The following is a 24,536-nucleotide window of genomic DNA, read 5'->3' as shown; positions in this document are numbered from 1 at the left end:
GTTTGTGTGGACGTTTTTTGTGCTGTTCAGGGTAATTGTTACAAGATCACTGTAGTGGGGCAATATTGCTTTTCTATTTTTTGCCACCTAGGCATTTAATTTCATACAATGGAGATTTGCTAATGGATTTTAATTTGCCATCAAGTGTGGAAAATTTGCATGTAAGGCCCAGTGGCTAGCACTGCTGGTTCACTGCGTCAGGGTTTGTTTCCAGCCTTGGGTGACTGTGTGAAGTCTGTATGTTTGATTTGATTTATTATTGTCACATATATTGCTATACAGTTAAAAATGTTTTTTGCGCACTGTACAGACAAAGCATACCGTTCATAGAGAAGAAAAGGAGAGACTGCAGAATGTAATGTTATAATCATATCTAAGGGGCACAGCCCCAAAATAAGGGGGGGGGGGCAGTTTAGATCGGAGTTGAGGAGGAATTTCTTCACTCAAAGGGTGGTGAGCCTCTGGAATTCTCTGCCCATTGAAGTGGTGGAGGCTACCTTGCTGAATATGTTTAAGTCACGGGTAGAGGGTTTTCTGATAGACGGGGTTATGGGGAGAAAGTGGGAAAGTGGAACTGATCCACTTCAGATCAACCATGATCTTGTTGAATGGTGGGGCAGGCTCAAAGGGCTAAATGGCCTACTCCTGCTCCTATTTCTTATGCTCTTACGAAAGGTCAACTTAATGCGAGTAGGTCCATTGCAGCAGGGAAGAAGCTGTTCTTGAATCAGTTGGTACGTATCCTCAGAATTTAGCATCTCTTTCTCGATGGAAGAAGGTGGAAGAGAGTATGCGTGGGGTTCTTAATTACACTGGCTGCTTTCCTGCCCATGTCTGCATGGGTTTCCTTCAGGTGCTCGGGTTTCCTCCCATATTCCAAAGATGTATAGGCTACGTGGATTGGCAATGTTAAATGCCTGTTTTTTTTTGGGGGGGGGTGGGGTTTGTTACAGGACTAGGGCAGAGGGGAGGGTGTGGGTGGTGTGCTTTTTCAGAAAGTTGGCACAGACTCGATGGGCCAAATGGCATCTTTCTGCCCTGTACAGATTCTATAGAATGCACAAGCTTTTTCTCACCCTTCCCACACTGACCAGTATTTGACGAATCTGTCAGTATTTTCAAACAGAGCAGTAATCGTCAAAGTTAAACTACTTTACAAGCAGAATACAAATGACTCGACCCTGATGTAGCATCAATCTTTTATTGACGCAGCTCTGCTCTGCAGAAACATTGGAGCCAGGATGAATGAATCAGTCTAAAAGTTAAAATTGGTTGACAGAAGAAAAGCTTACCTTTGAGGACTGCCTATCACAAAATAGGCAGGAGGCCATTCGGCCCACTGAGTCTGCACTGACCACAATCCCACCCATATCCTATCCTCATAGCCGTTTGCATTTACCCTAGCTAGTGCCCCTGACAGTGAGGGGCTATTTATCATGGGCCATCCAGCTAACTTGGACATCTTTGGACTGTGGGAGGAAACCGGAGCACCCGGAGGAAACCCACGCAGAAACGGGGAGAACATGCAAACTCTATACAGACAGTGACTCAAGCCTGGAATCGAACCTGGGTCCCTGGCACTGAAAGGCAGCAATGCTAATTACTGCGCCACCTTTATATTCTGGAAGTCTCCGAGATGCAATAAGGCCATTTTTAGTGCATTGACTTCTTCGTCCAAATTAAATGCTGATGTTGGTTGGACTCCTGTCCTTAGTCTGGTTATGGGTTCAAATTCCTTTCTGTGCCTTTAACACAAAATGTAAGCTGACACTACAATGCAATCATAAGCGATATTGCAAACTCCATCATGCCTTATTTCAGATGAATTGTTGAACGAGTTGCCCATTCCAGCAAATTCAGGTACAATTCAAAGAAGATCCTTAGAATTCTCCAGCATTCTGGCCCTCGACCAACATTCTCTCCCCGCCCAATTGCCCGAAAAACAAATTTAACTGTCCTTTTATTTTAATAGCTTTTTCTTGTTTTGCATAGATTGGATGTTGTCTCATTTCGGGCGACGGAGTGTGGTGGCTAGGGGATTTTCACAGCAACTTCATTGCAGTGTTAATGTAAGCCTACCTGTGACACTAACAAAATAAATGCAAGTAAATAAATACATCCTCATCGGTTAAACTTTATACAGAGCAACCTGGGCGAGGCGACAAGTGCATGAGAGAATAGTTCCAAGTTCGCCAGACAACAGCACAGAAGCAGATTATAAATATTCACAACAAACTGAAACACCAGCACAGGAGCAAGAGGCAAGGGAGAATTGTATAGGTGAAAGGACTTTGGTGGTCATTATTTAATGTCTCGGGAAGATCATAGGAACTTTCCGAATTCCACTTTAAATCACAACACCATCTCCTTGACTTGGACCTATTCCATTCTTACTGGATCAAAATCTGGGTATTCCCAAAAAAAGGCATGGAATTCCCTGACCTCCCTGCAGCATGTTTCCCAAGGTGGGTTGCAGCACCCCATTTGCCGGTAGCTGGATCTGCTCATCCTGTCGCTGTTAATCATAGAGCAAGCCCTTCAGCCCATTCCGACCAGAAAGCCCATCTAAGCTAATCCTATCTGCCTGCATTTGATCCAGATCACTCTAAACCTTTCCTATCCATGTATCTGTCCAAATTCCTTTTAAATGCTATCAATGTCCCTGACTCAACCACTTCCTCCAGTAGTTCATTCCACATACGTACCACCCTCTGTGTAAAAAAAGTTGCTCCTCATGTTCCCATTAATTCTTTCCCCTGTTAATTGGATTTCCCGTTGACTGCACCCCACGTTGGTGGGAAACAAGTTGGCAGGGGACGGGGGAGGAGAGGGAATGCTCAGTGGCACCAGAGGATTCTGAGAGAATAGCAAAAGGGCTTCCCACCGGCAATAAACACGCTCCAGCCCCTTTGCTGTTATTCCTGGGGTTAGCGTGATTTGTGCAGCAGGCCAGAAAATCACCCCGGATCTACATTAAAGCTGATGATAATAGAAGACAAGCTTCACATGCGCTGTCTTATGGCCACCATCTGCTCTGTTGTTAGAGAACAGTTGGTCAATTTACAGCCATAGAACAGAATGCTCACATCTCAGCAATGAATATGTACTCCTCTGATATTCATCCGGACCAATGATAGATGAGAGTGAGCACGCCTCACAAATTGTGAAATATATGGATGCTATTCCGTGATTGTAGTGAAATCACATTACTAATCACAAGTAAGGCTTGCATTCACCTGAACTCCAGCGAAAATAATTCTAACCTAGTCAATTTCTCCTCTTACATCAGTCCTGCCGTCCCCGGAATCAGCCAGGTAAAACTTCGCTGCACTCCTCCGAGAGCTAGGATGGAGTTTTGTTTGAGTGCTAAATTCTCTGTTCCTGCTGGCAGCAGTGGCTGGGCGTACAAAACCGGAGACGTCAGGCCTTGAAGTAACACTGAGTACCGTGGTAGACATATGTGGTAAGGAATGAAAGGTGCAAATGAGTTGAATTTTTTCTTCGGTTTTGAGGCTACGCCTTCAATGGGACATCATTTACTGAATTTTATCTCATGCATTACGGGTCACATCATTGTGGAAATCATAATATACTATCTGTGAGCTTGGTTTGCTGAGAAAATTACTATTTTTTTTAAAGCATTATGCTTAGTTCATACAGTAGCGAGCATCATTGGTCTGCCCTAGAGGACAATGCAATCACCTCGCTATGCATGGCTAACGCCTCAGAGACTGCTGTAAATTGCTTGTGCTGCAGCTTTTGTCTGTTGCCCTCTTTTTTTGCAATGAGACACGTCATTTGGAGACGGCAAAATAAGTCAGTGTAATGGGAATAGTTGCTGCAGTGACAAAAAGGGAAAGACAGATCGAGACGGGCTGATTGTCTATTGTATCTCGCAATTATGTTTTTTCCAGAAGCCAAATTGCAGAGGCAGTTGTAGGCTGTATATTTAACCTGGTACCAGCCAAGAACCAGCGTATCAATCTCTTCTCCTTGCACAGTCGATTCACCTTCCTCCTGCATATTATCTCAGAGAAATTACACATCAACACTGGACAATTTTAATGTTGCTGAACCATTGCTTAGCCTGATCAATAATTTGTCTCCTTCCTGCACTACCTCTTGGCTGGATTTAAAGACGACAAGGTCACTTTGACAAATTAGCACTCTGTGCGCCACTCTCTGCGATATCTGACCAGATCAGGCTGGAATTTAGTCCCTCTGATTATCAACCCAAGTTTGTGTTCATTAGTTTTAAAATGTTGGAAACGAATGTGGTTTTAAATGACATCTTACCATATTTTTTTCAGACTGAAAACTGGTGTGTCGCTCTGCAGACTCACAGCCTCCCATCCATTGACTCTGTCTACACTTCCCGCTGCCTCGGCAAAGCAGCCAGCATAATTAAGGACCCCACGCACACCGGACATTCTCTCTTCCACCTTCTTCCATCAGGAAAAAGATACAAAAGTCTGAGGTCACATACCAATCGACTCAAGGACACCTTCTTCCCTGCTGCTGTCAGACTTTTGAATGACTTACTTCACATTAAGTTGATCTTTCTCTCCACCCTAGCTATGACTGTAACACTATATTTTGCACTCTCTCATATCCTTCTCTATGTTTTGTCTGTATAGAATGCGAGAAACAATACTTTTCACTATATACTAACACATGACAATAATAAATTGTTGTAGCGGCACGGTAGCACAGCGGTTAGCACTGCTGCTTCACAGCTCCAGGGACCTGGGTTTGATTCTGGCTGGGGCCACTGTCTGTGTGGAGTTTGCACATTCTCCCTGTGTCTGCGTGAGTTTCCTCCGGGTGGTCTGGTTTCCTCCCATAGTATGAAAGATGTGCTGGTTATGTGCATTGGCCATCAGTGTATCTGAACAGGCATCGGAGTGTGGCAACTAGCCAATTTTCACAGTAACATTGCAGTGTTAATGTCAGCGTACTTGTAACACGAATAAATAAACTTTAAAGGATGGATATTAGAAGCTCTTGGATTTCCCTGAATGGTTTGCGAATCATCTGAGGAAAAGAAAAGCTCGGATGTTTTTATCAAAAGGGGTGATGCAATTTGGAGCAGCAAGTTCTCCATTCAAACAACAGTCCACGATTCTTTGTTATGCCCTAGGATTTCATTTTCCCTTAGTGTGTGCAGTGTTCAATTATTTACCAGTTGATTACGTGAGGCTGGTAACTGCCCTATGGTCGCTATGTTTGCCTGCACGATGACTCAGAGGAAAAATGAAAAAACGCCACAAAGAAGACCCACAGAAACTGAGCGAGGATAAGCATGAGTGCAGACATTTTGTGATGGCAGACATATTGTGAATAAACATGTTGCAGACTTCGACATTTGAGTCATCTCTGATATGAGTTAGCAAACTCATATCTATGAGATTTTTAAAAGGGAGCATACTTTGCAACAATATGAATAAGTCAATTCACAGTCCAGACATACAGTAGGCATGACCCTGAATGCAGGAACACATGTCATAGAATTATAGAATACTACAGTGCAAAAAGAAGCCATTTAGGTCATCGAGCCTGCACCAATAACAATCCCATCCATCCCTAATCCCATCCCTGTAACCCCAAATATTTAACCTCCCAAACCCCCGACACTAAGGGGCAATTTGTAATTCACGATCAACCTAACCCGCACATCTTTGGACTGTGGGAAGAGACTGGAGCAGTCGAAGGAACACACAGACTTGGCAGTGAGCCAGTGGGAACCTCCACTTTGACCCTGACAGTAGCGTCTATTGTATCCAGAAAACAAAGAAGTAGCTTTAGCTAAGATGGGAGTAACGTCTGGTTTGGAATAGACACATGAAAAACCATTATGCTGGAAAGTACTAAGTGCCTGACAATGATTTATATTAATGTATGGGCATTAAATGAAATTACTTTTAAACTAATGTAAGGCAGAGAATCAGATTAAGAACATGTACATCTGTTCTGTTTTTTACTGATACCATTACAACTTACTCAAGCGGTCTGAGTATTCTGTATCTGAGACCATCAATATCATTTCTCCCATTGACCACTGGTTTTAAATAAAGTTTTACCTTTATACTGTGATGTTGGTTTCCTGAGTTAAATTGCCACTTTTGTCGGAAAACCCCGCTAACAGCTGCAGGCAGAAAAATCAGAATATAAAAAAAACTTTCACGTCTACCCCAGAGAATGACATCCTTGTGGATTCTGCAAGGACGTTCTCAAATACTATTTAACACACTCTGTCTGAATGGTATGGAAATAATTTTCCCTTCACAAAAGCAGAAATGATTTGTGGGCTTTCCTTAAAACAACCAGCCTAATGTTTTAAACTGTGTCGGCTTCCCTTAAACTGTGTCAGCAATTGAAATCCTTCAGAGCAGATTTCAAAAACAGTCTCGCTGCTGTCAACCAGTCAATTATTGCGGTGAACATGGAGGAAACTCTTTGCCCCACACCAGCAGACTGGTGTTATTCAACCAATGCTAATCCTTCCAGTGTTCTCTGCAAGTAGCTCATTATTTTTTTTCGAGAAAGAATAGAGACTGTTTTGGGCTATTTTGAAACAGTCCTTGAAATCACAGATGCGCTCACTTCTATCGAGGAGAGTTCACTCAATCCAGTAAAGAACTTTTGTACTTTATGTTGTAATTTCATGTTTCACGTTATAGAGCATTTGCAAACACAGTGGCATAGTAATAATTTTAATGCCCCCAGTTGCATTGATCATTCCTGTTCTGCATATTTTTTGGTGTTACTTGTTGAGTGTGTTCAGCACTTCATATGAAGCAGATTACAGGCATTCAGCACCATGGGAGGTGAACCATGCTCACTATTTTCCTTGTTCAGCTTGTTCAGTACATGCTTTATGGCAGTTAACCTCAGAAAACTGAACTTTGGAGTAATGCCAAACATTCTGGTCCAAAAATCGGACATTTCACACATGTTCCACAAGCTCTGAAGACCCCCAAAATGCATGATAGCAGCAGAAAGTGAAAATACCTGCAGTTCTGATCTGGTCTCCACTCTCCCCCGAGGGTGGCAACTTCCACTCTCCCAACCAACCAACCAACCCCACCCCAACCTGTGAGCCACTATGGTGCCAGTAGCTGCTGGAACTTCCCCTCATTTATCTTTGTGCCCTCCTCCCATTTCTCTGAAGACCAATATCTGGAACTCCGCACACTCTTTTCATGTGTAGTGTGTGCACCTAGCACAGGCTCTCACCAACTTTTACAGATACATCTTAGAAAGCATCCTTTCCACATGTATCACAGCTTGGTATGACTCCTGCTCTGACCAAGACCGCAAGAAACTACTAAGGGCCGTGAACGTGGCCTAGTCCATTTACACAAACCAGTCTCCCATCCATTGACTCGATCTACACTTCTCGCTGCCTTGGAAGAGCAGCCAGCGTAATCAAGGATCCCATATATCGCGAACATACTCTCTTCTACCCTCTTCCACTAGGAAAAAGATACAAAAGTCTGAGGACACCTACCAACTGACTCAAGAACAGCTTCCTCCCTGCTGTCTTCAGACTTTTGAATGGACCTACCTTATACTAAACTGATGTTTCTCTGCACCGTAGCTATGACTGTAACACTAGGGGCAGGACTTTCTGGCCTCACTCATCCCGAAACCGGAAAATCCCATCTGAGGTCAATGGGTCTTTCCATAGTCCGCACCTCTCCAATTCCCATGGCAGGTGGGATGATAAAATTCGCCCCTATATTCTGCACCCTTTTCTTTCCTTTTTCCCTATGCACTGTATAAACTGTATGCTTTGTATGCAGAACACACAAGAAATAATATTTTTCACTGTATCCCAATACATGTGACAATAATAAATCAAATCAAATGGGAATGAGCTCTGAAGCCGAAAATCTAGAACTCCTCACACTCTTTTCATGTGTAGTGTGTGCACTTGCACAGGCTTTGAAGACAACAAGCAAAAGCAAATGTTCCTAAATGTCTCAGCCAGTTTGTAACTTTATCAAGTTGACTTTGTTGGCTATTGAGGTTCTTTGGAAGAAATGTCCTTGCAGTCAAAACCTATCACATCCGACCCAGTAATTTCATCCTGCCTGGGGATCTGGGCACCTGTCTCTTCAATCAACACCGATTCTTCTTGGGATTTGGACTGCCTACAACATCCTGGAATGAGCACTTGCTGTGAGCCAATTCTTTCATGCATCATTTAACATAGTTATGCCTTTATTCTGCACTGTTCCAGGATCCCTTAGCTCAGCAACTGGAATTTTGGCTATTTCTTTCTGGAGAGTTAATTTTCATCCCAAGGATGATTATTTCTGCATCCACTAGTGAGACTGCTAGCAATTGAAATGTTAATAAATGTACATCCAGATGTGCGAGGCAAGTTTTTTACACAGAGAGTAGTAGGTGCCTGGAACTCGCTGCTGGGGGAAGGTAGTGGAAGCAGATACATTAGTGAATTTTAAGGGGCACTTGGACAAATACACAAATAGGACGGGAATAAAGGGATATGGTCCCCGGAAGGGTAGGAAGTTTTAGTTCAGTTGGGCAACATGGTCAGTGCAGGCTTGGAGGTCCGAAGGGTCTGTAATTTTTTTTGTTCTTGTTTTATCCAATGATTTGATTTGATTTATTATTGTCACATGTGTTGGTCTACAGTGAAAAGTATTGTTTCTTGCGCGCTATACAGACAAAGCATACCATTCATAGAGAAGGAAATGAGAGGATGCAGAATGTAGTGCTACAGTGATAGCTAGGATGTAGAGAAAGATCAACTTAATGCAAGGTAGGTCCATTCAGAAGTCTAATGGCAGCAGGGAAGAAACTGTTCTCAAGTCTGTTGGTACATATACCAATCGACCATTTACCAGTCGGGAATGAAAGACATTTATGAAATATGACGTTTCCGCCCACCCCTTACCACCCATCATCAAACTGGCAAGCGGAACGAACTGTCCAAATTTTTAAAAGGAGAATGAACAAACAGACCAGAGGATCTGTAGACACCAAACTAACACATTTTCTCTTCAGTTATTCGAACGATGCCACATGTAACGACAGGTGTAGCCCCGATTGAGTTACTAATGGGCGGGTGCCTTACCTTCCCGAACCTAAACAGAAGAGTGGAAGAGAACCAAGAAGCCCCAAAACAAGGGGGCCATGGTTAGAGAGTGCAGAATGTAGTGTTATAGTCATAGTTAGGGTGTAGAGAAAAATCAATTAGTGCAAAGTGGGTCCATTCAAAAAGCTGATGGCAGTAGGGAAGAAACTGTTCTTGAATCAGTTGGTAAGTGACCTCAGATTTTTGTATCTTTTTCCCGACGGAAGAAGGTGGAAGAAAGCACATTTGGGGTGCATGGTCTCCTTAATCATGCTGGCTGCTTTTCTGAGGTAGCGGGAAGTGTAGACAGAGTCAATGGATGGGAGGTTAATTTACATGATGGATTGGGCTACATTCACGATCCTTTGTAGTTTCTTGCGATCTAGGACAGAGCAGGAGCCATACCAAGCTGTGATATAATATTGAACAAAGAAAATAATTAACATTTCAGAAGTGATTTTTTTGCACCTGAAGTGCTTAGCCTATTATTTACACTGAATTATAATGGTCTTCTCAGGGCTAGTTTTACTTTATCAGATACATCTTATGGACAGATTTTAGAATCCTTTAGGGATGGTAAAACCTTAGCATGGAGACAGCCATTGCCCAGCAGAAGGTTGTGAGTTCAAGATCCGCTCTAGAGATGTGAGTGTAAAGTTCAGGCTGTGCACTAATACAGGACCAAGTAGCACAATGGTACAGTGGCTAACACTGCTGCCTCACAATGCCAGGGACTCAGGTTCAATTCTAGCCTTGGGTACTGTCCGTGTGGAGTTTACATGTTCTCCCTATGTCTGCATGAGTTCGCTCCAGGTACTCCAGCTTCTTTCCAGAGTCCAAAGATGTGCAGGCGTGGGACATGGACGTCTCTGGCTTGCCAGCACTCATTGCCCATCCCTAGTTGCCCTTGAGAAGGTGGTGGTGAGCTGCCTTCTTGACAACTGAGTGGCTTGCTCGGCCATTTCAGAGGGCAATTGAGAGTTAACTACATTGCTATGGCTCTGGAGTCACATGTATGCCAGACCAGATAAGGATGGCAGATTTACTTCCTAGCGAACATTAGTGAACCAGGCGGGTTTTTCCGACAATCAACAATGGGTTCATGGTCATCAGTTGATTCCTAATTCCAGATTCTTTTTTATTGCATTCAAATTCCCTAACTGCAGTGGAAGGATTCAAACCCAGGTCCCCAGAACATTATCTGGGTTTCTGGATTAATAATCGGGCGATAATACCATTAGGCCTATTGTCTTCCCATAGTAAAAGCACTGTATCAGCTGGATTGGCCATGCTAAATTGTCTCTCAGTGTCCAACAACGTGTAGGTTAAATGGATTAGCCATAATTAATGTGTGGGGCTCCAGGGATAGAGCAGGGGGAGAGGGCCTGGATATGATACTGGGTGACATTTCATGGCCTCACTCGAGTGAGACCAGAAATTCCCACCCAAGGTCAATGGATATTGTCCGCCCCTCGCCCACTCCAATTCCGTGGTGATGGAATTCCGGCGACTCTGTCAGAGTCAGTGCAGATTCAATGACCCTACTGGCCTCCTTCTGTACTGAATGGATTCGAAGATTCTATGATTCCATGATGGAGAGAGTGCAGCCTTTTAGATCAGACATTTAACCAACATAAAAGATTCCAGGGCACTTTAGAAAGGTAAGAATTCTCACAACACCAGGTTAAATCCCAACAGATTTATTTGGTAGCACGAGCTTTCAGAGCTCTGCTCCTTCCTCAGGTGAGCCCTTCAGGCGAAGAGCCAACGCTCCGAAACCTCAAGCTACCAAATAAACCTGTTGGACTTTAACCTGATGGTGTGAGACTTCTTATTGTGCATACCCCAATCCAAAGCCAGCGTCTCCACATCATGACTTCTGAAAGAAACGGGGGACTCCTGGTGACCTGGCCAAGATTCATCACTCAATCAACATTATTAGGGCAGATTGTCAAGTCCTCAGTACATTGGTGTTTGTGGGGACCTGCAGCCTGTAAATCAGCTGCCACATTTCACACTTTACAACAATACATCATTGGCTGTAAAGTACTTACAGATGTTCTAAGATCATGAAATTAGTGGCTCATTAGCACAGTGGTTAGCACTGCTGCCTCACAGTGACAGGGAACCAGGTTCAATTCAGGCCTTGGCTGACTATGTGGAGTTTGCATGTTCTCCCAGTGTCTGTGTGGCTTTGCTCTGGGTGCTCCCACACTCCAATCATGTGCAGGTTAGATGGATTGGTCATGTTAAATTGTTCCTTAGTGTCCAAAAATGTGTAGGTTAAGTGGATTAGCTATAGTAAATGTGCAGGGTTATTGGAATAAGGTAGAGGGGAGGTATAGGCCTGGGTAACATGTTCTTTCAGAGAGCCAGTGCAGGCAGTGATGGGCTGAATGTCCTCCTTCTGCACTGTAGGGATTCTATGAATGAAATATGCAATATAATATGGAAGTCACCCTATTATAGAAAGGATACTATTAAACTAGAAAGAGTGCAGATGAGATTTATTACGATGCTACCAGGACTTGATAGTTTGAGTTATAAGGAGAAGCTGGACAGACTGGGACTTTTTTTGATGGAGCGTAGGAGGCTGAGAGGTGATCTTACAGATGTCTATAAAATAATGAGGGGCATAGATTAACTAGATATCTTTTTCCAAAGGTGGAGGAGTCTAAAACTAGAGGACATAGGTTTAAGTTGAGAGGGGAGAGATACAAAAGTGTCCAGAGGGGCAATTTTTTTCACACAGTGGGCGGTGAGTATCTGGAACAAGCTGCCAGAGGTAGTAGTAGAGGCAGGTACAATTTTGTCTTTTAACAAGCATTTAGACAGTTACATGGGTAAGATGGGTATAGATGGATATGGACTAAATGTGGGCAATTGGGACTAGCTTCGGGATTTAAAAAAAAGGGTGGCATGGACAAGTTGGGCTGAAGGGCCTGTTTCCATGTTGTAAACCTCTCTGACTCTAAGTCTTTTTTCTTTAATGTCGCTCAGAAGAAATTATACGATTTAACTAAACACATTTAAACATATTTATTTCTTGGCATATTCTCACTGGACAGTGACATCAAATTGCATTGCACAATGTCGTGAAAACAAATCGATGGGAAAACGCAGATAGAGCCGAACACAATTGAAACTGCACAAAGAGCCTGATGTACTGCTGGGCAAAAAAAAGATGCATTAAAAGCCAACCATAATGCCAAATATAAATGTGATCTCAAAGATAGTGCGAGGAGAAGAATGACCTGGAGCACTCCAACCCTGAAGATTCAATCAAGATTTTCTATTAGCAAGGCTCTGCATCTCGAGCCTTGTTTAGAAAAATGTGCGTATTTAAGGTACATGGAGCTGAATGAAAAATAAGCGAGGTCTTGCCTTTATTTTCCCCACTTTGTGTTCAACAGAGCAGAAGGCCATTAAGATCTATAGGAAGAGGATTGGAAGGGGAGAACTGGCTGGTGTCATCACTATGGGCAAACTACAGGCATGGTGCATAGAGTCATTGAATGGAGTCTATGCACGGAGGAGCCCATTGTGCCCATGTCAGTCCTGATAAAGGAATGCTGTGGCAAGACTGAAGTGTTTGCATTTATAATTTGGGGGGGGGGGGGGTGGCACGTTGTGTAATAACTCCACAGAGGCGAAAGTCCCGTCACCAAGTTACTTTATTTACACTATATATCTGTACATAGCCAGCTCGCCAGTTGCTCCCTGCTGAATGCAGGTTCGGGGCCTGACACACCTATTTTAAATAGGGAGCAAGAGGCTCCCTGATTTAACCATCAATTAGGACTCATCACACAGTTCACTCTCTAGCAAGCCAACCTCATTAGCTTAGCTGAAGTCATCACACGGTGGCACAGTGGTTAGCACTGCTGCCTCACAGTGCTAGGGGCCCAGGTTCAATTCCAGCCTCGGGAGACTATCTGAGTGGAGTTTGCATGTTCTACCCCGAGTCTGCATGGGTTTCCTCCTGGTGCTCCGGTTTCCACTCACACTCCAAAGATGTGCAGATTAGGTTGATTGGCCATGTTAAATTGATCCTTGGTGTCAGGGAGCTTGGCTGGGTAAAATGTATGGAGTTGCAGGGGTGAGAGTTGTTGGTGCAGTCACGATGGACAATGACCTCCTTCTGCAGTGCGAGGATTCTATGGATTGTGTTCTATGGATTACAAAGAACTACCAAGCATTACAACACAACCTGTCAGCCTTGTGCCCCTACAGGTCAATATTGGGGCTAGTGTTCCACATGAGCCTCCCTTCCACCCTTCTTTGGCTGAACCCATCAAAAGCCCTCTTTCCTTCTTCATATTTATCTAGCTTCCCCTTAGTCACCTTTATGCTATTATTCTCAAGTGCTCCTTGTGGTAGTGAATTCTACATTCTAACCATTCCCTGGGAACAGAAGTTTCTCCTGAATTCCAACATTAAGTTTATTAGTCATGATCTAATATTTATAGCTCCTAGCCCTGGTCTCACCCACAATTGGAAGCACCTTCTCTACATTTACCGTATTAATAATCTTGAAATCTCCAGCAGATCATCCATCAGTCTTCTCATTTCAGTATTAATGTAAGCCTACTTGTGACACTAATAAATAAACTTTAATCTTTGTTCAAGATAATTTTCTGCAATAATATGTCCTAAATCCAAAAAAATGAGCAGATCATATTAAATCATAGAATCATAGAATCCCTATAGTACAGAAAGAGGCCATTTGGTCCATTGAGTTCCTACCGACCCACTCAGGCCCTATTCCTGTAACCCCACACATTTACCCTACTAATCCCCCTGATACCAAAGGTCAATTTAGCATGACCAATCAACCTAACCCACATATCGTTGGACTATGGGAGGAAACCGGAGCACCCGGATGAAACACAGGGTGAAGGTGCAAGCTCCACACAGAACGTAACCCAAGCTGGGAATTGAACCCAGGTCTCTGTTACTGTGATGGAGCAGTGCTAACAGCTGGACCACTGTGCCGCAAAGGAAATGATATGGACCTTAGATAATCTCATCTTTTGCCTACATAAGTCAGGTGCTTCTTCAATTTCAATTCTATTCACTAATATTTCTTAAAAATGGTCATTGACCTTTTATTTATTCGTTGGTTTTTGCTGCCTAGCATAGCCTGGCATAGAAAGGGTTAATGCGGAACGGGGTGCATTACTGTCCATAGTGTCATATGACACATGATCCAAGACTGGACGGAGACCTGTGTGGTGGCAAGCATGGAGGCAATTCCTAGCTTAGACCTTGTAACTATATGTATTTATATGTGTATAGTATAAGTAATTCACAAACACCTACTGTTCAACGATACAAAACTCAGGACCTCTCCATGAGACCTATAAAACTATAAAAACATCTTGCAACTACTAGTTTGACTTGTCTTACTGCTGGATCTGCATTGTTAATTTTGTGTCACTTTTTCTCTGATTTTTGCTGCTGAAGGCCAAAATTTTCCAGGCATTCCTGTCCGGAGCATCCTCCAGCCCCACCAGTGGTGACCACCCAATGTGGTTTCCCTGACGGCTGATTGTGAAATCAACAGGAGAACCCGTTGACAGTGTGGAGGAACAAAAGACCCAGCCGTCGGCCAATGCAAGGCAGACCATGGGGTGGTCAAAAATCCCACCCAATGTTTTGCAGGGGATCGCTCCTTTATCATAGATCCGTAGACACAACAGGCGAGGACCTGAGCTCTAATCGCATAGCTTGGAATGAGAATTTCATGGGATCCGCCAGAGACTCTGGTTTAAGAAGGGGAAGAGGAGCTAAACATAGAATCCTACAGCGCAGAAATAGGCCATTCATCCCATCAATTCTGCATCACATCCCCAACAGAGCATTCTACACAGGTCCTATCCCCATAACGCCATGCACTTACCTTGCCCTAGTTTACACATCCTTGGACACTAAAGAATAATTTGGCATGGCCGCTCAACCTCAACCCTCGCATCTTTAGACTGTGGGAGGAAAGCGGAGCAGACGTGGGGAGAATGTGCAAACCCCACGCAGACAGATGCTCGAGGCCGGAATTGAACCTGCGTCCCTGGCGCTGTGAGGCAGCAGTGATACTGGAGAAGGAGCAGAGTTACACTTTTGACCTTTGGCTACCTACTGCTCCTTTGAACTTAGTGCCGAGCTATGCTTTTGCACCCACACGCATCCAGATGAGTATGTCCGAGAGGATCGCAGGTGGCATTTAATTATAGAAGAAGCATCTGAATTATGAATCCTGGTAGAGACTGATATGCAGTCGAGGTGCCAGAGAAGGGCAGTGTCGCCCATGCTGTGAACGTAATCATAGTACTGAAGGTTTGCCCAAGACAATTTTTTCATATTACTTGGTGACATTTGACAGAAAGATAGACTGCAGAAATAGGATCATGTTGCTGAATGTCTGATACACCGGTAGCTTCATTTTTTGACGTGTTGGCAATACTTCAGGGTGCAGGCAAACTGACACATCGATTGTGATAGGATCCAGAGGCACCCAGTTAAACCCTGGCTATTGTTTGAACATATGTGATGTATAAACTAGGCCAATAATGCAGTTGCGCAGTATTAGATATTTAGGTTAGGAACAGTTTAAAAGAAATACAGACAACAATCCAAAGATGGGTACCCTAGAACCACATAGAATTCCTATGCTGCAGAAGGAGCTCGTTCAGCCCATCGGGTCTGCACACACTTTTACCCCGGCTTATCCCGTATCCCCAGGTATTTACCAAGCTAATCCCCCAAACTTACATATCTTGGGACACTAAGGGATAACTTAGCATGACCAATTCACTTAACCTGCTCATCTTTTGATTGCGGGAGGAAACACACACAGTCACAGGGAGAATGTGCAAATTCCACACAGGCAATCACCCAAGGTTTAATCCAACCCAGGTGCCTGGCGCTGTGAGACAGCTGCGCCAACCATGGTGCCATCGTGCTGCCCCAGAGCCAAGAGAGTACTGATTGCACTAAATACCGAGATTAAGCCCTGTGACAGGAATTAAAATATGAATGTGATTAAAATATGAAAAAGGGGACATTTCTTGCTGAGGGACAGGATAGTTGGTGCCTCTCAAGGCTTAGGAATGTTACGCTTCTATGCTGTGGAGACATTCATTATGTTGTAGCCACAGTCTCTGTGATGGGGGGGGCCAAGTGATCATAGGAGCATTGACACTGGAACTAGCAGTAGGCTGTTTAGCCTTTCAAACTTGAGCCGCCATTCATTATGGTCATGGCTGATCATCAAATTTCAAATCCTGATCCCACTTTCCCCCCAATGTGTGTGAAAATCCCCTAGCCGTCACGCTCCAGCACTTAATCAGGTACGTTGAAGGAAAATTTAGCATGGCCAATGCACCTAACCAACATGCCTTTTGGACTGTGGTAGGAAAAAGGAGCACACGGAGGAAACCCACGCAGACACGGGGAAACATGCAAACTCCACACAGTCAGACACCAAGGCCGGAAGTGAACTGGGGCCCTAGTGCTGTGAGGCAGCAGTGCTAACCACCGTGCCACCGTGCTGCCCTCTATGCTCATGGAATACATCATCACAGGCAATGATACTATTACAAGTTCTCTCTTGCAGATACCATAACAAGATGATGCCGCAGTGAGGTGTTTCTTCATGAAAGTCAGTGTTTTCCTTACCTCAGCACACTCTATGAATATTTTTATTAGCACAACGAGACCAAGAACATTATAGATAAATACCATTTTGCACCTGAATGATTCCACTGGAAAGACGGAGGCTGAGGGGAGACCTGATAAAGGTCTACAAAATTATGAGAGGTGTAGACAGGGTGGATAGTCAGAGGTTTCTTCCCAAGGTGGAAGGGTCGATTACAAGGGGGCACAGGTCCAAGGTGAGAGGGAGAAAGTTTAGGGGAGATGTGCGGGGGACGTTTTTCACCCAGAGAGTGGCGCTGCCAGAGAAAGTGGTGGAAACAGGCACATTAGCAACATTTAAGAGGCATCTAGATGGGTACGTGAGTAAGGGGGGAATCGAGGGATACGGACTGAGTAAGGGACAGAGGTTTGTTTTTTCCTTATTTAGTTAGGGGCATCACAATAGGCACGGGCTTGGAGGGCTGAAGGGCCTGTTCCTGTGCTGTACTTTTCTTTGGTCTTTGATAGTAAGGAAACTAATGAGATGATAATGGCAGGCAGAATGAGTTGATGCACTTCTCTTGCCCAAACTGTACTATCGATGAAATGCAACTTCAGCTTGATAAATTTTAACACTTTCCAAGTGTCAAAGCAAAAGGCAAACCCCCCCAATTTTGTTTTCTGGTCACCACGAGGGAGAATTCGCAATCAGTAGCAAAACGACTTGCTCGACAAATAAAGTCAAGATAACCTTATGCCACTTTATATTTTAAAGTCGCACATTGCTTTTCTATGAACCTCGTCAATATAAAGTCAACTTTGTAAAACTAAACATCATATAATCTCTAGCCCATCAATTACTCGAGTGCTATAATAAAATTTAAATTGGTTTTAAAATGACTGAATGTCTTCAAACTATTTAATTCCACACAGGATACACTGATCTCATAATAATAATGGTGTTTTATTCATGTACGCAGCCTGAAGGCTGAATCGCGTAACTTACACAGAAAAATAAATATATAAACCAAGTAATCAAGTTAAAAGCATGCAAGCATGTAATAACCATGTAGCAACAAAAATAGACAAATTCAGCAGATAACAGGGAAAATCGTGGACAGGATATTCAAAAAAGATTAATGGTAAATTAGAATTGTAAACCAATACATGAATCCTAATGACCATGAAAGGTCTTCAAAATTGAATACTAAAATTTTAATGCAAGTCTTGATGACGGAGTGGCTATATGGCACAATGTCTTGATGTCAAATAGAAAGTCAAGGCAGCAGGATGGCACAGTGGTTAGCACTGCTGCCTCACAGCACCAGGGACTTGGGTTCGATTCCTGGCTTGGGTCATTGTCTGTGTGGAATTTGAATGTTCTCCCGGTGTCTGCATGGGTTTCCTCCGGGTGCTCCAGTTTCCTCTCACAGGTCAAAATATGTGCTGAATTGGCCATGCTAAATTCTCCCTCAGTGTACCCAAACAGGTGACAACTAGGGCTTTTCACATTAACTTTATGGCAGCATTACTGTAAGCTTACTTGTGACACTAGTAAATAAACTTAAGTCCTGTATCCAAACTCACAGCGAGTTCCACTCACCCATGTAGGGTGGCACAGTGACACAGTGGTTAGCACTGTTGCCTTACAGAATCAGGGACCTGAGTTACATTCCCAGTTTGGGTGACTGTCTGTGTGGAGTTTGCATGTTCTCCCCATGTCTGTGTGGGTTTCTTCCGGGTGCTCCGATTTCCTCCCACAGTCCAAAGATGTGTGAGTTAGGTGGATTGGCAATGCTGAATTGCACCTGAGCGTCAGGGGTAGCAGTTAGCATGAATGCATGGAGTTATGGAGATAGGATCTAGATGGGATTGTGTAGACTTAATGGGCCAAATGGCGTCTTTCTGCATTATAGGGATTCTATGAGTAACTATTGACCTACATAGGCTCCCGTTCTGGCAACACATCAACTTTAAATTCTCATCTTTGTTTTTGAATCTCTCCATGGCCTTGGTTCTTCCAAAGTTTGCAACCTTTGGGACTTTATGTCAAATTTTGTTTGATAATGTTCCTATGAAGCATCTTGGGATATTTGACTACACACATTGTTCAGTGAACACAAATTGTTCAGCTTTGTCTAGTCTACAAAAAGCAGCATAAATCCACTCCATTATTTCCCCTTCAGTCTGCTTTCCAACACCAACAGAATGATGGACAGCATCTTCAATAATGTTGGAAGAATTTACACACCAGTAACTAAGTAACCAATGCTCATTTTGACTTCCCGCAAGATTACTCCACCCAAGATCTTATTAACCCAAACCTGGATAAGAGAGCTAATCTCCAGGGAGAGTGACTGCCCTCACCATCAAGGCAGCACTGGAAAAAGTGTGGGATCAAGGCGCCCTAGTAAAATTAGAGGGACAACTCTCCAGTGGTTAGAGTTACCTAGAACAAAGATGGTTATTGTTTGTGGGAGGGAATGAATGAACAAGTCTCCCAAGAGTCTGTGTAGAACTTCAACAAAATGGCTTTATTTAACATTCATGAGGGAAAGCAGAAATTGCGGCTATGACTATAGCTTGTGTCCTAGTCACTCAACTGATCATTGGGTCTTATACATTCTTTCTACACCTTTCTTCATATTATAACATGTTACGTTTCAATTTGGTCATCAGATTGTTACCTTGAATTGGTTATAGTTCTGTTTTTGATTACATTATGCAGTTCCGTTGTCTTGGGTGCTTCAGCTTTAATCACTTTCTGGCCATCTCCTGGCTACCTGTTTACAATATCAAAGCATTATGTTTGTCAAACTGATTTTGATGGGGTATTAATTGTCCCACCTCCTGGATATTTGATTAAGTTTTCAAAGGCACAATGTCTCCTCTAGACCTCTTGGAGCATTGAAAATTGATATCAATTTTCATATGGTTCTCGTACCATCTGTTGTGTGACTGGTTTAATGCCATCTGAGATGTAGTTATTTGTATTTTGTCCTGTGGATACTACAGTGCTGTCTGTTTAACCCTTTTCATTCATGCCTCTCCAGCTGCGGCCCACAAACCCTGGGTTAGCCCTACTACATGGTGGATGAAGGGCAATTATCTCAGTCTCAAAGTATCACTGCACTAGTTCATTGGGGTAGTGTCCTAGACGCAACCATCTTCAGCTGCTTAATCAATGACCTGCCCCCTATTGCAAAGCCTGAAGTCAGGATGTTTGCAAATGTTCGGTACCATTCATGACTCCTCAGACACTGAAATAATTTATACCAACGTACGGCAGGACCTGGATAATATTTAGGCTTGGGTGATCAGTCACATGTTACCTTTGTGCTACAGAAGTATCCGATATTCTGAAGCTTCAACAAGAGAAATTCTAACTCCAAATACAAGATGCATTGTAACAATTCACTAAGGCATCTCCCAAAACCCACAACCCAAAAGGACAAGTGTGGCAGGCCCTTGGCAACACTGCCACCTGCAAATGGGGAGGTGATGGCCTAGTGGTATTATTGCTAGTATATTAATCCAGAAACTCAGCTAATGATCTGCGGACCTGGGTTCAAATCCTGCCACAGCAGATGGTGAAATTTGAATTCAGTAAAAAAAATCTGGAATTAAGAATCTACTGATGACCATGAAACCATTGTCGCTTGTTGGAAAAACCCATCTGGTTCACTAATGTCCTTTAGGGAAGGAAAGCTGTAATCCTTACCTTGTCTGATCTGCCTGTGGCTCCACAGCCATAGCAATGTGGTCGACTCTCAACTGTTCTCCAAGGGCAACTAGGGATGGGTAATAAATGCTGGCCAGCCAATGTCATCCATGCCCTGTGAACGATTTTTTTTAAAAAGTTCCTCTCCAAGTTGCACACCATTCTGTTATAGAAATTGATTACAGTAAAAAGTCTGACAACACCAGGTTTAAGTCCAACCGATTTATTTGATAGTACAAATCAGTTGGACTTAAACCTGGTGTTGTCAGACTTTTTACTGTGTTTACCCCAGTCCAACGCCAGCACATCCACATTAGAAATTGATCCCTGCTGTTTGACCATCACTGAGTCTCAATCCTGGAACTCCCTCCTAACTTCATGGTGGGTGCACTTCCGCCACATGGGCTGCAGTGTTCAAGAAGGCAGCTTACTACTGCCTTCTCGAGGACAATTGGTAATGTATAATAAATTCTAGCCTTGCCAGGGACGCCCGCATCCTGTGGGTGAATAAAAAAAATACAAGTACATAAGAACATAAGAAATAGGAGCAGGAGTAGGCCATCTAGCCCTTCGAGCCTGCCCCGCCATTCAATAAGATCATGGCTGATCTGTCGTGGCTCAGTTCCACATTCCCACCCTCTCCCCATAACCCTTAATCCCCTCTCTTATCAAAAACCCATCAACCCGCGTCTTAAAAATATTTAGCGAGGCAGCCTCCACCACTTCAACGGGCAGAGAACTCCAGAGATTCACCACCCTTTGAGTGAAGAAGTTCCTCCTCAACTCCGTTCTAAACCGCCCCCCCCTTTATCTTGAGGCTGTGCCCCCTAGTCCTACTGTCCTTTCTGAGTGGGAAGAGTCTCTCCACCTCTATCCTAACCATCCCATTCATCATGTGCAAATACACATTATGGTTAGTAACGAATCACGTGTTCTTTGGTGGTTAGCTTTGCTTTTACATATTTGGAAACCTGATTGTTTGAAATGACTCGCTAAAATAAACCTTCATCTGTCTCCTTCACATGTTACTTCATCCTTGTTCGATTGAAGACCTCTGAGAAGCTGTAAATCCCTAGAGATGGATTCTCACCAACTTTTACAGATGCACCATAGTAAGCATTCTTTCAGGTTGTATCAGAGCTTGGTATGGCTCCTGCTCTATACATAAGACCATAAGACATAGGGGCAGAATTAGACCACTCGACCCATCGGGTCCGCTCCACCATTCAATTGTGGCTGATGTTTTTCCTTTTTTTCTAGAAACTACAAAGGGTCGTGAATGTAGCCCAATCCATCACACAAACCAGCCTCCCATCCATTGACTCTGTCTACACTTCCCACTGCCTCAACAAAGCAGCCAGCATAATTAAAGGCCCCATGCACCCCGGACATTCTCTCTTCCATCTACTTCCAGTGGGAAAAAGATACAAAAGTCTGAGGTCACGAACCAACCAACTCAAGAACAGCTTCTTCCCTGCTCCATCAGACTTTTGAATGGACCTATCTTGCATTAAGTTGATCTTTCGTTACACCCTGGCTATGGCTGTAACACTACATTGTGCACCCTCTCCTTTCCTTCTCTGTGAACGGTATGCTTTGTCTGTATAGTGTGCAAGAACAATTCTTTTACTGTATGTTAATATATGCGACAATAATAAATCAAATTAAATCAAATCAAATGGACTGTTACGCTATCTGATATTTGCATGAGATGTTTCGACTACATTACAACAGAAAGTAGTCGGGGCGAAAACTTGGATCACTTACTGAACAACAAACTTTTGCCTTTGAAGAAATCCTGCTGAGGCCATCCCTACTGCGCTCTTCTGATTAATTTCATACAGGGAACCGGTCCAAATCTTGTCTGCTGTTTTAAGAGGATGCAGCCTCGAGGCACTTGGGTTCTGGACCAATTTTCTAATCAGCATCCTCTCAGGAAGTTAATAAAAGCAAGGGGCGTAAGACCTGCAAGAAACCATCAATCGGTTAACATCTGGATTAACTGCTCCTGACACACTTTATATTTGCCCGAGCCCCGGCGCATTTCATTTGCTGGGAGATATTAGATTAGCAGCTCTGTGCATTTTCTCCTCATCACAGGAAATGACAGCGATGATCAATAGGTCACGCTGGAGAGCGAGAAAGTATAACATGCTGGAAATGCACGGCTGGTCCATCCGGCAATCCATATGTCCAAACAAGATTGCAAAGGCCATTGGTTTTGTTTTCCAAATAAAATAAACTGAATCCTGAAATTTGATCAGCAGAGGCTTTTTCACTAATTCCTGAGTGCAATATTTTAAAATCTGACCTTGTCCGATTTCATCAATGACCCTAAGAGAGAGATTGACATGTTGAGTGACAATCCTTTGGAAAGTATTAAATATCTTGCCATTTCTTTATATCGTAAGGGATACATACTGTCATTGTATTGAGCCTTTGAAGTACACCACTCTTTTAATTTAATAATTTGATTTATTATTGTCACATGTATTAGTATACAGTGAAAAGTATTGTTTCTTGCGCGCTATACAGGCGAAGCATACCATTCATAAGGAAGGAAACAAGAGAGTGCAGATGTAGTGTTACAGTCGTAGCTAGGGTGTGGAGAAAGATCAACTTAATGAGAGGCAGGTCCATTCAAAATTCTGATGGCAGCAGGGAAGAAGCTGTCCTTGAGTCGGTGGTACGTGACCTCAGACTTTTATATCTTTTTCCCAATAGAAGAAGGTGGAAGAGAGAATGCCCGGGATGCGTAGGGTCCTTGATTACACCGGCAGCTTTTCCAAGTCAGCAGGAAGTGTAGATCCCTTTGATGGACGGAAGGCTGGTTTGAGTGACTGGGCTTCGTTCACAACCCTTTGTAGTTTTTTGGCAGTCTTGGGCAGAGCAGGAGCCATACCAAGCTGCGATGCAACCAGAAGCAATGCTTTCTATGATGTATCTGTAAAGGTTGGTGAAAGTCATAGCTAACATGCCAAATTTCCTTCCTCTCCTGAGAAAGTAGGTGGGCTTTCTTAACTGTAGTGTCGGCATGGGGGGCCAGGGCAGTTTGTTGGTGATCTAGACACCTAAAAACTCTCGACCATTTCTACACACTCAAATTAGATTGGAAAACATTAGGTACATTCAAATGTTTATTAATTCACACTTTATAGAAAAGCTCGATTAAATAATCCTTCAGATTCTGGTGTCCCTTTGCCAGACTGCCTTTCTTTACAAACTCATTTCCATTCCAAAGTGTGCTTCAGATACAAAGCCACACACTGATTCTTGGGGTGCACTAATGTCTACATATATACGTGGGGAGGGAACTGTCAGGTCACCCTGATGTCTGCATGGTTTTGGAGTGGTGATGTACGAGTGGCACAGTGGATAGCACTGCTGCCTCACAATGCCAGGGACCCGGGTTCGATTCCAGGCTTGGATGACTGTCTGTGTGGGGTTTGCACAATCTCCCCGTGTCCGCATGGGTTTCCTTTGGGTGCTCCGGTTTCCTCCTACAGTGTGAAAGACATACTGTTTTGCTGGATTGGCCATGCTAAGTTGCCCCTTAGTGTGGGGGAAATGCTAGGGTAAATGCATGGGGTTATGGGGATAGGAGCTGGGTGGTCGGTGCAGATTTTATGGGCTGAATGGCTTCCTTCTGCACTGTAGGGATTCTGTGAAAGTGACCCAACCATTGAGTGCTGAGATGAAGTTGGCCCTCTGAGTTCAAGGGTTGGGGGATATTCTTCTTCGCTGCTGGGGTCCTGATGTCTGGGGCAGTGTTGAGAGGGGATGCCTTTGCTTTGAGGTCAGGGCACCCTTTAAAAATGGCACACCAATCTCTGAATCCCAGCTTTGCTGGAGAGTTTAGAGTGTTCCACACTGCTTTTCCTGTCTGCTTCAGCATTCTGCACAATTTTTGGAAAGTTCCAGCCAATATGTGGAGTGTCAGCAAAAATGGGGATCAGAGAGAACACCCTCCAGAGATTGGATTCATATCTGATGCATGGGAGGATGGTCTTGGGTGTTTGGAAGTCCATAATTAAAGCCTATGACTTCACCACAACCATTCCTCAGCTCACACTACTT

This window comes from Carcharhinus amblyrhynchos, chromosome 5 (assembly GCF_965287045.1).
Source record: "Carcharhinus amblyrhynchos chromosome 5, sCarAmb.v2.hapA, whole genome shotgun sequence".
Lineage (NCBI taxonomy): Eukaryota > Metazoa > Chordata > Chondrichthyes > Carcharhiniformes > Carcharhinidae > Carcharhinus > Carcharhinus amblyrhynchos.
The sequence above is the reverse complement of the archived record's forward strand: the minus strand, read 5'-3'. Positions refer to the sequence as shown.